Raw genomic sequence first — 17,331 nt, forward strand, 5'->3', positions numbered from 1 at the left:
AGTTTATTATAGAAGTAGTATATTAGTATTAAAATAATAGTATTATAAAAGGAGTGAAGGCATAATTCATGTATATATTTTACCCAAATAACTGATACTTTCAAGCCAAATAACTCATTGTTGAATTTAAATGTGACATTTGCATACCGGTGTTGTAAAGTATCGCTGGACATTATCCTCTGTACGTATATAGGTCCAGACCTGCCAACTCAAGATGTGATTGTTTCATTTAACTAAGTTTTGGTAAGTAAGGGTTAAATTAGCGTCCAATACTCCACAGAAGACATACAGCAAAAAGGTATTCCAGTATGGTGTAAAATATAATACTGTATGGTGAAAATACAGTACTTGCTTATCACAGATTAAAGAGAAGACTTTGGGCCTAATTTAGAGTTAGGAGCAGAACAAATAAAAAGAAGAAAAATTGCATCCTGACAAAACCAAGTTGCACAGCAAGAGGGGAGGGATTTAATATGTGGGAACAGGTTTAGAGATGGGAGGGGGCATGTCTTAGCTCAACTCTAAATTGCAGTGTAAAATTAAACCTGTCCAATCTTTGTGTAACATGCAAAATCAGCCATTTTTTTCCGTGCATGCAAAAAAAATAAATACATTTGCTCCCCTTGTCCTGAGATATGGTTTGTCTCAGAGCAAATTTGCTTCTCTTTTATGCTTTGCTCCTAACTCTAGATGAGTTCCTTAGCTTGCACACTATGGTAGCTGTGATGTACGTTTTTGAGTTTGAGTCATCTTTCCTGTCAGCATGTTTAAAAAAAATGTTAAATGTAAACAAAAAGCCCTCTTTCCCCATCCAGACTTGACCATGATACATAGCATCGGTCCCCACCTTAATACCATCAACAAAAATGATGCCATAATATTTTATTTTGTCCAATCATGGTGATCATATTACTTTGCAATGGCAACCATATTGAAAGCATGATGGGATTAGATATACATTCTCCACTACACATCGCCACCATAGTAACTATCGTCCCATGAACTCAATTTATTCAGCACTAAACTGCATTATTTCTATAGTTTCACATTACAAACTTCCATCATTGCATAATCCACAATCCCTAATCTCAGCCATATTATTTAAATCCACATAAATAATTTACAATTTCACTTTCTAATCCACAAACAATATTTCCCATGTAAGTGATAATTTTCTAACACTTAACAATATCATCTATATTATAGTGTTAACAATAAACACTGTATATATATATATATATATATATATATATATATATATATATATATATAAAAAAAAAATATCACTGTATCATTGCCACTAAACACTGAACACATTATACATATTTAACCATTATATTGTCACATGATCAACTGTTACCACAGTCCAGAAGGGCTAATGACAGTTCATGTGCATATTGTCCATTGGAGAAAAAACAAGAGTGTGTCCAAGTCCAAAGAGGGAATGTATGGGCCTACAAAGGCTTATTCAATTCCTAAGGGGGGAAAAAGAAGGCATTTCTAAGGAAGTTGACTCACAGTCTTTGATAATGTAGGCAGCTTCTCAGAGAAAAAACTGTTTTTCTAGCAAAGCCAGCCATATAAGTTGTGGGAGGTGAGTAATATTCAGTTAGACTGAAAATGTAAAATATTTTATTTACACTCCTTTCTCAACCATAATCCATTGGATAAAAAAGTAAAACTCATATTAAAGTTTCAGACTGCTCCATTACTTTCTTTCCCTGGTATCCACCTTCCAGGGGGAAACAGGAAGGGCCCAATGCTACTTAGAATTTGACCAGGCATCTCTATATGGCTTTCTCCCCTAGAAGACCTAAGAGACTGAGTACTGGTGCTAAGTAATACATTCCAGTCAAGATGGAGAGGGAAGGATCTTTGTGATATATCTTCTCCTGGTGTTTTTGCCTAACTTCCATGTGATTTAGAGATTTCATAATCGCCAATGATACGCCAAAGAATGTACAATGACATTTCTACCCTTTTATTTTTAATTACTTTAAAACAAAAACAAGAAAGAATAAGCCTGCGCTCGGTATATCCCATCTTATATATTGTACCAGCTGCATAGCAATAAGCCTGCTCTCTGTATATCCATTAATATATATAGTTACCAGCTTCATGCCAATATAAATGTCCATATATGTATACAAAACTGAAAGACAGTTTTCAGCACTTATCCTTAACACTGCATATCTGTGTGTATCTAGCAAAATGAAAACATAAGGTATTCATATTTTGATCAAAACATTTAAGCCTGCATCCCATCGCTAAGGGCACCTCATTATATGCAGGTCCTACACTGACCTATATACTTTAAACACCATTAAAATACAGTTAATATCAGATGTTTTCATACAAACATAGGGATATAGTTGGACTCAAAGTAAGCTTATTTACCTCCTCTATATCCCTGGTTTCCCCATCACTCATTACATGATCCAGGGGCGGACCCAGACATTTGCCCTACCCGGGGCGATTTTAGGGGGGGTGCGATTTAGGCCCGCCCCCTTTCTGTGTTCTAAGGCTGCCGGCGGCTGCACAGTATGTGCATGTCCGTTCAGCAGTGAAAGTGTGTTGTCCCGCTGCTCTGATTGTGTTTAAAACACAATCAGAGCAGCCGGGCAGCATACTGTCCCTGCTGAACGGACCTGCACAGTGTGCAGCTGTCGGCAGCAAGCCCCTGGAACCCCCCCCCCCCCCCCCTGGATCCGCCACTGACATGATCCTGTGATAGTTGTATAAATAATCGCTGCCCACTTTAATTATTCCACTAGAGATATACCCATTGGAGAAATATTTCACTTGGAACTGAAAAGAGGTAATATTGAAATTGCCGATCATACAGTGGATGTATCACAAGTTTCAGTGGTCAATAAGTCAAATAACTCAATAATGTATGTTTATTAAACCTATAAATACAATAAATATGTTTATATTATTCAACAATAGAAATCTATTTAAAACACCTTGGTAATTGTACATCAACCAAAAGCATAGATGCTGACTTAATCAGCAAAAATTAAAATATAAAAACTAATGCAAAAATGGAGTTCAAGGAGAAAAAAATGAAAGAATTATTATTATTATTAATAATAATAATAATAATAATAATAATAATAATAATAATATTATTATCTTCTATTTATAAAGCAACATAAAGGGTCTGCAGCACTGTACATAGCAATCAACAGAGTGCACATTTAAAAATAGCTATGAATAATACAATATTACACAGTACAGAGTTACCAAATGGACAGACAGCTATGAAATAACAGAATACAGCATATTACAGAACAACCACTGTCTATACAGTGAGCATAGAGTGGCAAGTGTTGACCTAGCAGAGGGTGCAATGGAGGTTGATGGAACTTACATCCTAAAGGGAAAGGGTAGACACAAATAGGAATGACATTGACTATCCACTAATATTGTGGATTGAAAAACACACAATAAATTTGTTTTGCCATTTAGCTGTTTACAATTTCAGATTTGTTACCTGTCAGCTAGGTCCTTAGGTGCTTTTGTTGCACCTTAATTGCAGATTAATGACTGCTTGTGTTGATGAAGGTGATTCTAGGCATCTTGGAGAATCTTGTCATTTTCTAGTTCATAGCAGCTTAATTATTTTCTTAACATTATTGAAGAATGCCAATATTGAAAGTTTAAGAGTTTGATATAAAAACAAAACAAACATGAATCATCTAAAAAATTATATTTATGGAGCATTTGACTAAAACTAGGCAGGGATATTGAGAGAAGTATATAATAATGTCACTTTTAATCCATATGTCCCCTCTAAAGTACATCAGGGAAGATTGCCAGTGAGAGAGTTTAGCCAACTATCTATAGCTCTATGACATAAGTACTATATGGTGCATTTTTGATGAGTTTTATTATGTGTACTTTGATTTTGCACCATTTTGCAATTGAAACTTATAAAGGTTAGCAGCTGAGTGAACTTTATTTTTTCACTGATTTTTTGATGTTAGGATTCACTCTATGAACTGATTTTTGTTTGTACTTGCAATACTCTATCCATCTGTCAGCAGGAAAATATCCAGGGTGTAACACATTGAGTAAAGCATCAGACAGCTAGCTGATTGGAATTTACTCTTGAATGTGTATGTCAGAGACTTTGCTGTGGCATGTTAGCCGGCATGACTTTTGAGCAAACTATTATATTGAATGAATATGCCTTATGCATGAGTACTCTATGAATGTAGCTGACTTAAGTACCTATATAACTCAGTTATTGTGTCTCCTTGCAGTCTTTAGTAATAGATGTCTCTTAACAATGAAAACAGCAGTGTGCACATTCCGTAGTTCTAGGTATAAAAAATAATATTGTTTTCAATTGTCTCATAAGATATAAGCACAGAACTCTGCAATATAACAGCTACACAGACGCCCTAATTCTTGCACAATTGTCTACAGACGCTGGGTGGGCAACAGTTTAAAGGTTAAATGCTGTACAACTGGTTTCCAGAATATTAATTGCTGAAATTTGCCATTGTTAAACAATATATATATATATATATATATATATATATATATATATATATATATATATATATATATATATATATATATATATATTTCAAAGAAATTTGTTTCCTTGTTCGTTTGTTTGTTGGTGACTATCTTTCACAGCTCTCAAGGTAAAGCTGCCAGTGTCGAAAAAGTTTGATTGAAAACATAGGTTTTTGGTTGTAAACATTTGTTTGACTGCTGGAAGGAAACCTTGTGACAACACAACATAACGACAATGCAACAAAGCAACAAATATTTTCTAAATTTCTAATTATTTTTTATAACTAGATTCTTTTGTTATTTCACAATGCCCGTATTCAGTAGGATTAAGATTTTATTTTGTCTCTCTATACATGTTAAGGGCAAGACAGAGAGGGCAATTGTCTTGGACACGCAAATTCCAAATGGCAACCTGGTCCAGAATATTTTTTGGTTCAAATAAAAATTATTGACACACACTGTTATACTTATTTGACCATTTCAAAAATATTTTTTCAGTGGCATTTTATTTAATAATTTGATTACTTTCACAAGTTAGTGATTTTGTTTTAATCAAACTGGATGTTTGAGATCCCACTTGTTTACTGCCCTGGGCTACCTTTTACAAAACATGACATCACAATATGCAAAGCAATCTTAACATTGGTTCGGCAAAACAAGGCAAATCACAAATGTTCCACCTGAGCATCTTGCGTTTCCAAGTTGCAACCTACTACAACTTTGGTGTTGTTGCGGAATCGTTATATATTTATCTGTCATCTATTTAACATAGAAGTATTAATATATATCTATATAGATATATCTTACATGTCTGCAGATATATTATATCAGGCTTGCAACTGGTTGGCTCATAAACTTAAAAGGGCGAAATTACATCTAGTCCAATCATACATTACATAAACACATTTACCACGTACGTGCATATGACTGGCTCATGTGTTTTTCAAAGGGGAATATATATATATATATATATATATATATATATATATATATATATATCTACTGTCCAAGCAATATATTTATGCAATAATAAATATATGATACACACAGATATATTACCTTGGCTCATAGACTATGCAGAATTTTGTCCAAACCTTTGCAATCTGACATAAATATATTTGTATGCAGTCTTGATATATATCTGTAGTTTTAATGATTCCAAAAGCAATTCGACATGGAAACCATGCTCTGTTTTACAAATATTTATTTACGGTTATACAAGTTGCAAAATAATAAAGCACAATGATAATAAGTCTTCTAACTACTTATGCTACCTTAACTACTGCTATGAGCCGCGGCAGTGCCTCAAGCTGCCAAGACTACCTGTTCTCTGCTGGCCTGCATCCTGGTCATCACCATGATGACCAGGACGTCACTTCTGGTTTCACATCATGGCTGTCACCTAGGCAACGGCCGGTATGCTTTTTGCAATAGCGCCGCATCCCTGCAAACAGGCAGCCAGGCGCGTACGCAGTTTATGTAGCTTTTATTTGTACAGGCTTCTTAGGCATTAGGAGGAGGGCTGTAAGAATTAATTAGGCAAGTGATGGGGTTTATATTTTATCCAGCCCTCTTGCTTCTCATCGGTCTATGTCTGTACTTAAGGCAGGGAGGGCTTAGCCTCCCAGCTAGTTATAGCATTCAGTTCCTAGCTGATGACCTGCTCCTGTCCTGTTGTGATTATCCCTGGATTGTCTTCTGTGTTTGACCTTTGGCTTGTTTCCTGGACTTTGGATATTTGCTTGTGATCCTTACCTTTGCTTGAGACTCGGATACCCTCGTTTGCTGCAGATCTTTTGCCTGAACCTGATATCGCTGACTTCTCTGACCCTTGAACCCTGGCTTGTTCCTGACCACCTTACCTTCTGTCATCACCTCCTTCTTCCGTGCTGCGGCATTACTCATAAGCTTGCACTACATTAAGTATAAGACCTGGGGGCATATAAGTTCCTCTGAGCAAATCAAGCTCTACGGGAAAGGCGGCTGCTATAGGTGAAGACTTCTGCTATAGTTCTGTAAGCTTATGATAATTGCTTGTAGCCATAACATTATAACCGGCCAAAGTTGTTTGGAGGGAATTATCTATGAATAACAACGTAACAAATCTATCTCCGGCCTTAGTCTAGGTGGGACAGATCCAAACATTGTCACAGATGGTTCAAGGACTTTTGCACTGGTAGTCTGCACAAGAAGAAGCCTCTAGAACCTCGCAAGCCCAGCAAGCTTCTTCAGGCCCCGTTATGGAGCCCAAATTCAACTTACACAACCGTTTCTCTGTTGATAGAGCCTTATTCTGCAACTTCAAAGAGAATTTTAACCTCTATTTTTCGCCTAAGACAACGTTCTTCAGGTTCTGAGCAGTAAAGAGTCTACGTTATAATCTCTCTATTCCAAGATGATTCTCTGTCCTGGGTGTTCAGTCATCCTCCTACGAGTCCCTTTCTGCACTCCGTTGATGCTTTTTTAAAGCCTTGGGACTACTCTATAATGACCTGGACAGGATGGCCTTGGCAGAGTCTCACCTCAGGGCCTTGAAACAAGGGTGACGCACCGCCAAAGAATATTGTGCAGAGCTTAAGCGATGGTCCACTGACAGTGAGTGTCAATTCTGTTTAGGTCTCTCAGAGCAAATCAAAGATTTATTAGTGCAGTAACCTATAGCAACTTCCCTGGAAAACCTGATGCAGTTTGTAATCAAGATTGATCGGAGGATTAAGGAAAGCGCAGAGAGATATATCCGTCTCTTCTGGCTCCCCGCCAACCTCTTACCCTGCACTGTTGGAAATTCTGGAGCCCATACAGTTAGGCGCCTACCATCTCTCCTCAAAACAATGATCCAGGCGACACTTTCTGGCCCTTTGCATGTATTGTGGCAACAAGGGCCACCTACTCCGTGCTTGTCCTAACAGCGAGGAAAAGACCAGGCCTAGGTGTTGGAGAAGAGGTGCACCTAGGTCTTCAAACAATTTCTTCAGAAAATTATGTGTTGATTCCTGCACATCTTGTCTATGGTGCTCAGTCCACTGATGTTTTAGCCTTTCTTGACAGTGGGGCAGCATGTAATTTCCTTGACCTCAAGTTGGCCTAGACTCTGGGTATTCCCTTGATTAAATTGGACTCAGGTATCACCGTCTGTGGATTGGACAATAACCCCTTGATTAGGGGCAGGATACTTGCCAGGAGTCCACCCTATCAGTTATCTGTCTGTATCCTCCATTCTGAGGTTCTCTCATTCTATTTGACCTCGTGTCCTTCCGCTCGCTGATTCTGGGGCATTATTGGCTTCATGGCCATAATCTCCACATAGATTGGTAGAAAGGAGAGATCATTCATTGGAGTCCTGAGTGTTCATCCACCTGCTTGACCTTACCAATTTGAGTCTTTCAACCTACTCTGGAATCCCTTACTGCTCCCTACCAGGAATTTCATGATGTATTTTCAAAGGAAAAGGTGGACTCACTTCCCCCTCATCGAGAATATGATTATGCAATTGATCCCTGGGACTGAGTTGCCTAAAGGACGTTTATATTCTTTGTCCATACCTGAGACCCAGGCAATGGAGTGGTATGTGAAAGAGAATCTTCAAAAAGGATTAATTCGACCTTCCAAGTCTTCGGTGGGAGCTGGGTGTTTCTTTGTTGCCAAGTAGGATGGCAGCTTGATGCCTTGTATTGACTTCCGCGGTCTAAATAAAATTACGTTCAAAAACACATTCCCGCTTCCTCTCATCTCTACACTCTTCGATCAACTAAAATCAGCCACTATCTTCTCTAAGATTGACCTCTGAGGTGCCTATAACCAGATTCGGATAAGAGAAGGAGATTAATGGAAAACAGCCTTTAATACTCACTCATACCAATAGAAGTATTTGGATAAGCATTCGGCCCCTGCAATGTTCCTGCAGTGTTTCAAGATTTAATTAATGATGTTCTACGGGAATTCCTGGGCAAATTTGTTGTAGTCTACCTTGACGACATCTTAATCTATTCACAGTCTTTTACTCAGCTCCACCAGCATGTCCAGGAAGTGCTCCTTAAACTTTGCCAGCACCATCTGTATGCTAAGCTCTAAAATTGTAAATTTGAGGTCACCCATATTACCTTCTTAGGCTATGTCATCTCTCCTAACGGGTTCTCAATGGATCATGACAAGGTGCGAGCCATCCAGGATTTGATGCTTCCCACTAATTTGAAAGCCATTAAGAGATTTCTTGGCTTTGACAATTATTATCGGAAGTTCATCCATTCATTCTCAGTACTAGTGGCACCCATTACTGCTCTAAGTTGTCGATACAGCTAATTGGTCGCTGGCAGCTTAAGCATCTTTTGCAAACCTTAAGGATGCCTTTACATCTGCTCCAGTCCTCAGGCATCCAAATCCGGAACTTCTGTTTATAGTAAAAGTGGATGTTTCAGACATGGGGGCTAGGGCTATTCTTTCTCAAAGGGATCATCGGAACCAAAGGCTGCATCCTTGTGCATATTTCTCGCGAAAATTCTTAGCTGCAGAGATTAATTATGATGTGGGCAACCATTAATTATTAGCCATCAAATGGACTCTGGAAGAGTGGTGACACTGGTGAGAAGGAGCCAATTATCAAATCACCATCTTCACGGATCAGAAAAACCTACAGTATATTCGGGCCACCTAAACCTTGAATCATAGGCAAGCTCATTGGGTCCTCTTTTTTACTCATTTCAAATTATTAATTACCTTTCGACCATGCTCTAAGACCTCAAGACCAATGCACTCTCTCAGAGCTTCGTGTCCTCTCATGCTTCACCTCCGGATACTCGGCCCATCATTCCGTCCTCCTTGAATCATGCTGGTTTCACCCAAGACGCACCTTGCGATGAATTTTATTGTTGATATACCATGGTCATCTGGTCACAATACCATATGGGTGGTCGTGGATTGCTTCAGTAAGATGGTCCATTTTGTACCATTACCTAAACTACCTGATGCACAAACACTAGCCTTGTTGTTCATTCAACATATTTTTCAGTTACACTTTCTACCTGAGGACATTGTGGTTCCCAATTTGTTGCGCACTCTTGGAGATCTTTCTGCAGCTTACTGGGAATGAAGCTTAGCCTATTATCCGCTTACCATCCGCAATCCAATGGCCTGACAGAGAGAACTAATCAGTCCTTGGAATAGTTCCTTTGCTTGTATATCTCCAAATTTCATGATAACTGGTCCTCTCTTCTTCCGTGGGCTGAATTTGCCTATAACAATTCTTGTCATCCCTCAGCCCGCATATCTCCATTTTTCTAAAATCTTGGTTTACATCCCAGGGCAAATTATCTCTCCTGGATAACATCTCCTGGTGTTTCCAGAGCTTCTGCTACTGTCTCACGGCTCAGAGTTCTTTGGAAGAAAGTCAACTCGGCTTAGCTTCAGACATCCTTCAGATCCAAGTCCTTGTCGGCTTGTCATAGTAGAGTTTGCTTTTTTAAAGTCGTGATAAATTTTGGCTCCCCACCCAGAAAATCAAGCTCAAGCAGCCTTGTAGGAAATTTGGACCCAGGTTTATTGGACCGTTTACTATTATCAGGAAGATCAATCCCATGGCTTTCAGACTTAAATTGCTTCCATCTTTAAAAATTCCTAACACATTCCATTGTTCTCTATTGAAACCTGTTGTTTCTTGTACTAAGTGTAATTTTCACAGACCATACAGACAGCGGCCAGTCAATGTAGATGGATGCCACAAGTACCTTTTGGAAAATATTTTGGATTTTCAAGAAAGTTCAAGGGCAGATTAATTTCCTTGTACACTAGAAAGGCTATGGCCCAGAAGAACGATCTTGGGCTTTGCAGAGATGCCTTCATACTGACAAGCTCCTCAAGGAGTTCTTTAGAAAGTTCTCTGGGAAACCAGGATGTCAGCCTTCCTTAACCCCTCCTCAAGGGTGGAGGAGGGGTACTGTTATGAGGAGTGGCAGTACCTCAAGCTGCCGTGGCTCACTGTTCTCTGTTGGCCTGCATCCTGGTCATCGCCATGACGACCAGGACGTCACTTCCGGTTTTGCATCCCGGCCATCACCTAAGCAACGGCCAAGATGCTTTCTGCAATTACGCGGGCGAACAGGCAGACAGGTGCAGGCTCAGTCTATGTAGTTTTTATTTGTACAGCCTTCTGGACATTAGGAGGAGGACTGTATGAATTAATTAAGTGAGTCCTGGGGCTTATATTTTATCCAGTCCTCTTGCTTTTCATTGGTTATGTCTATATTTAAAGCAGGGAGGTCTTAGCCTCCCTACCGGTTACAGCGTTAAGTTCCTGGCTGCTGACCTGCTCCTGTCCTGTTGTATTTATCCCTGGATTGTCTTCAGGTAAGGAGGTGCTCTTCCCATTAGTAGACATTAAGGAAGAAGAAAAGAGATGGATACAAGAAGACACTCCTATCCTGTTTAGACAATTATATTAAAATACAATGGTTTCACACCTTTATTAATTATATTTTTTTTTAAAAAGAAAAAGTAATATAGTTAACCCCGATCACATCATTAATCCTTGGTCCGTAGGGGTGAAATATTAAAACATATAAAGAAATATGTGAATAGACGTACGTTTCACTCGGTATAGCTTTATCAAGGAATCCTGAATACAGGCACTGACATTGCCTTTATATTGGGACTAACCAATCCAATTGCTAGATTTTCAAGGACATATCAATTGGCCTATTAGGTTTGCTAAGGATCATTCACCATATTTGTTCAACAAACAATAAACATTAGTCTCAATAGACATATACAGTCTAATAAGTTGTTATGTGTGCCCGTCCTCTTATATATGAATAAAAAGGATACTATCTTTAATTACACATTAATAAATAAATTAAATAAAATAATAATTGGGGTAAACTAATTAAATTATCTGCTTAATATAAAGTGATAAAATATAAAATATGTATTATCGTTATTTCAGATAAATCGATGAAAATAAATATACATATAAATACCTAATTAATGTGAATAATAATAAAAGTGATATGCTATAAATAATCAATTGTATAAAGGTAAAATAAAATGACTTAAAATAAATTAAATTCTGTGTGCTTTGATAGCTGGATAGCTGGAATAAATTACCAGTAATACGTTAAAATAACGTGTATGGATGAATAAATGTATATTGCATAATAAAATAGTGTTACATTGTATACATAAACATGTGTGAAAGTGATTAGGACTATTAAAAATAATTCCATATATAAATATTAACCTATCATACTTTCAGGAACCAATTCTAACTTTACTAAATTACACATGATTTCATTATACCATATATAAGGGATTATATAAACATGATTCAGAATTTACTTTAGACCCATTACTTTCAACACATACCGTATATACTCGTGTATAAGCTGAGTTTTTCAGCATACTTTTGTATGCTGAAAAAGGGCACTCGGCTTATACACGGATGAACTTACCTGGTGTCTGGTCCCTCGGCTTCAACTTCTGCATATGCGTTCCAACACAGGAAGTTCGGCATTTGGAACGCAAACTTGCGTTCCAAATGCCGAACTTCCTGTTGTTGGAACGCATATGCGTTCCACTGCCGGGTAAGTGAAAAAAAAAATATCTCTCTCTCTCTCTCTCTCTCCCTCTCTCTCTCTCTCTCTCTCTTCTTAAATTTACAGTTCAATTACATAATGAACAAACAATACAGCCACCATGTTCATACATTTATATCCCTACCCCTTATATACCCCTTTATTTAGGTTAGGTTGTACCCAATGCCAATGATTTTATAATCATTTATGAATGTTCCTTGTCATCTACTGTTATTTATGGTTTAGCTAAAAATGATTTCATAGATTGAACCTATCATTTTTATTTAGGTTTTTAAATTAGCGCTCTTTTCCACCCTAGGCTTATACTCGAGTCAATAAGTTTTCCCAGTTTTATGTAGTAAAATTAGGTGCCTCGGCTTATATTCGGGTCGACTTATACTCGAGTATATACGGTAATTACATTTTCTTGTAAATCCATATGGTGAAATATTCATCCATAGTAACAGGCACATCTAGTATTCATGTATTTACAGATCAGTTTATCATGTAAGCTACAATATAATCATAGGAATATAATCAAACAAAAACAAAACAGGATCAGCCCAAAAAGCTTGCATAGCTAGTATTTTCATTAAGTCCATTGGGTATCAGAGAGTCCAGTAAAAAAAATCCATCTGTTTTCTCTCTGAAAGGAGTTGTCTATTACCATTGCCCCCTCTTAACCCTAATTGGATCTTTTCTATGGCAAATCATGTTAATCCATGGACTGTACCTCCTTGTTTAATAAGAAAGTGTCTTGCTACAGTGGTGAGTTGTTTCAATCCCTCTTTATCAATCCTCACATTCCTTATTGTGCCCACATGTTCAAGAATTCGCAGTTTCATAGCTCTACTAGTGATACCCACATACAATTTATTATATGGGCATCTATGGGCGTAGATAACTGCCTTCGGGTTACAATTAAGAAATTGGTCAATTTTAGGGTTGTCTCTATACCTTTCTTAAAACTAACCTGACCTAACTAACTTTGAGCATATCAAGCTCTATGGAAAAGTCGGCTTCTATAGGTGAAGACCTCTGCTATAGTTCTGTAAGCTTATGATGTTTCACTTTGTGTACTCCATACTCCACGTACTAACCTATACACACACACACACACACACACATATATATATGTAAATCTACACTATTTTATTTCAAACAGTTTCCTACTCAATTATATTTATTAAAACATTTTACCTATATGATATCAGTGTCATGCAAGTTCCCCAACGACTTGTAAAAAATACATTTCTATAGTGTGCAGTTTGTAAGTATGCCAAGGAAATATTCTATCTTCATTTAAAATCTTTGTTTACTTGCAATGCACCATTGCTCATCTGCAGGCAATAACTACTACCTTATAATGATGAGATTACTTGTTTAAGCATCATATCTAAATAAATAGATCTTGAAAATTTTGACAGAAGGTTCCTGACAAATGCTACTCAATCCCAATATTGGTACATGAATAGCAAATCTAATCAGATGATATTTTACTTTTTTATCTGAGACTGACAAAACCACAGTTTAATTGCTTTTTGAAACTGTAAACACTTTGTTGCAAACTTTAAAACAATCTATAATACAATATAATATGATATTTTTCCTCATTGTGTGTCTGTCAAACAAATGAGCATATTCAAGTATTTCTTCCCAATCACTGGTTTTTCTAGAAAATTATGTTATACTACAAACTGTAGAATAGTAATGGATAAAAAATTGCTGCAACCCAGGATCCATTTAAAGTGCACTACATCATTTAACATGCAAAATTAAATAAAGTTACCAATTTATATTGTAGAAGTATTCCGTTAATATTTCAATACGACAACAGTTGTCAGGGGGATGATCTTGTAGTTTATTGTATGCATTATCAGTCTGTGTTCATTTTCAACAATCAATATCTGCAGAGAAAAATATACACGTACATTGGCAATACAATTTCCAAACAAACAACACAGGTGTTATTTCTGAAACAGTTTTTATTGTTGTACCATTTTCATATGGTTGCAGCAGACTTACCGTTATAAATTTAACTTTTCAGCATTAGCAAATTCAAGTAAAGTTTGAAGAGTGAGGATTTTTGTCATAGTGACTGTTCTTGTTCCATGTTTTATTAGATACCCTATGAATCAGTGAGAGTCTATAAGCACACTTATCTGTACATACTTTACGGAACTGAATGTTGTATAAAAGAATTGTTAAAATATATAATAATAATAATAATAATAATAATAATAATAATAATAATAATATTAATAATAATAATAATCATCATTTAATACAAATTAGGACAAAAGTATGGATTATAAAAAGGCAAAGGAATAATCCAAAGAAAAGTGTCCCACAGTTATGTGTTTTGGTTTTGTAACTTTTATTAGTATACTAAATGTCACCTATAATATGCTTGCTCATCTCCAGCAAAAAAATGCATTGTGCTATAGATAGAACAATCATTTTGACAGTTCTAATAAGTGTATCCTTCCTTGGCTCTATTGTGACATTGTGACACCTTCATCTCCCCAGAGAAGTAACGGGTTACCTTCAGTTAGGAGAAGTCAGCTTTTAATAGAACTGCATTGTGTTTAATTTACGTTTGTGGTGCTGCATAGCTACACAGTCTCCCCTATATTTCTACTAAGACTTTCGGCATAGGAAAAAGACTTAGAACATAATTATAAAAAACATTACTTAAACATAATATTTACTGTTATTCTTGCACCAGCCATAATAATGGAAGTACATTAATCTCTTAAATAGTTGTACAATTGAACAAGAGTCTAATTAAGATGTCTGGCCTGAAGCTGTGTACTAGAAGCATTATCTCATAAACAAATATTCCCAGTATGTTGTAGATTATAAAACTCATTTTTATGTGCTTTTCTGGTAACACAGCACACAATGTACTTGTGAACCAATCAACAGCTTTACAGATAAAATTTAATTTGAAATGGAAAAGCTAATTTATAGTAATGTCGTTGGTCACAGACGTAAAATAAGATGAGGTTATTTGTGGGTCAATTAAGATTTTGTTGTAGGCTTGTCTATTAGTTCTCTATATTCTGGGTGTTTCTCTCAGTGGATCAAATAATTACAAGAGACAGAGGCAGTAGAAATGAGCAATCACTGATGAATTATCTCTACACGGAAATGGCAAGATAGAAATGGAAGTTAAAAAGGAAGTTAAGCATTTGAGATGAAAGTACCATGATTTGCATCACTGATCACTTACCCAGACAGTTCTGAAATTCAGTTCATTATCTCCCTTATGTCACACTTCAAACTGGGGAATTAGGATTCTTATTGTCAGTCATGATTGGCCATGACAGAGTCGAGGGGCGGAGTCTAACAGACCTCCTGTTCTTCACCAGGGACCGCTGCAAGTTGGTATGGACTTTGCTGCTAGGAGCCCACAGATCACGGCCCTCTAACTTCCACCTGATGTGACTAGTTGAGTAAATATGTTAGGAGTGAGGCATCAAAACAGTAGGCAAAAAGCAGAGTCATGAGCAAGCCGAAGCAGAGGTTCCACACTATAGACAAGCCAAAGTCGAGGTTACAGGTACAGGTTCAAATCGAGAAGCAAACAAAGTTAATTCACAGAAATGATTAGACAGACTGGAGGGAAAGCTATAGCAGGTAAGACCTGACTCTCTGGCAGGAAATATTGCAAAGAGTGTGGTTGAAATAGTTGAGAGGGTTTGTCATGGGACACAGATCACATGACTGAAACCAAGAAGTTATATGAGAGACCACATGAGTACTCAGAATAAATGAACCAGAGATCACATGACTGCAAACTCATTGAATCAGAAGGTACTAGAAGCAGAGGATGCAGGCCTGCATGTCAACACTAGGTGATGAGATGGGTAAGTTAAAAATGGATACTCACGCTGATGTGTGACACCATCATTTACAGAACAATTTACACCCTCAAGAGAATCAGGCCAATCACAGTGCATGGAACGTAAACAAGCTTAAAAAGCATCAACAAATGTCAATTGTCTATCCCATTGTAGAAGGAGCTTAGAACCCTCTGGCAATCATTCATTCTGGATTGCCCTAGAGAAAAAAATCTGTTGATGCTACTATTTGTGACTATGACTTGTGACATGATCTGTCACATTTTAGGGCATGGCTTTTGACTATTTCAAGTTCTTTCTTTTTTATTTTTTTTTCATTAAAAGTCAGTAAGTTACAAACAGATGAAATTGTAAGCAAGTCAAGAGATAATATAGAAGTGTCAAGATAAAAAGAACATTACAAGTAACCTTTTCAATATACCAATTTTAGGTTTTAAAAATGAAAAGGGCAAGGAGGCAGGAGGGAACAGCGTGGTAGACTGTAGAGGAGATAGGAGGAGAAGAAAAAGGTATTCAGAAGAAAAGGCTTCAATAGGAAGCCATATATAGTCATACAAATGAGGAATGGAAGTTAACGAATGAAGTTCATGAATCCCAAGTGTTTTCAAAGGATTTGGTGGAGTTTTTCATTAGACTTGTCATATACTCCATTTCATGGACATGCCAAATACTGTGAATAATGGATTTGAATGAAGAGGGCTTGAGTTGTTTACAGCCAGCAGTCAGCTTGGTATCACAAATGTTTGCAAATGAGGAATGCATGACTAGGTTCTTGATTCTAGGTTCTGGGTTCTCTGGCAATTCGTCTGATTGAAACACCTCAATTCAATAATTAACAGGTGTGTCCAAATCCTTTTGTCCATATAGTGTACATTGAAATTAAATCTTCAATGCGTAGAGATGACCTGTGCTAGCTACTGAAATGCATGCATGGAAGGCAGTAACCAAAGACAATGTTGTGTCGATCACAACTATTATTTGGCACTTACACCTGCCATGCTGGTGCAAAAGATACAACTGAAAACAAGTGAACTTACGTTAAGCACAGGGTTTGAATTAGCCACATCAGCATTATAAATGCCCTTACTTTACATGGCCTATAAAAGTCCAACCCCCTCTCACTCACGATCCGCTTTTCATGTCATAAGGGGCCGGAAGTGTCAGATATATGTAGATATGAATCCCGTGCAGTTGTTTAAGTTTGATTTCTGGCCATGCACAGTGCAAAATCACGCAAGATACATGACGCAATAGGGCATACATCCAGAAATGAAGCAGGCCTTAAATGTCCTATTAATTTGTTTTGATTACGCCTTGCAGATGATACTCGTAGATGGAGGAATAAGAGCTTGCGATGCTTAATTGCAAGATTG

The sequence above is a fragment of the Mixophyes fleayi genome, chromosome 9 (assembly GCF_038048845.1).
Source record: "Mixophyes fleayi isolate aMixFle1 chromosome 9, aMixFle1.hap1, whole genome shotgun sequence".
Taxonomy (NCBI): Eukaryota; Metazoa; Chordata; class Amphibia; order Anura; family Limnodynastidae; genus Mixophyes; species Mixophyes fleayi.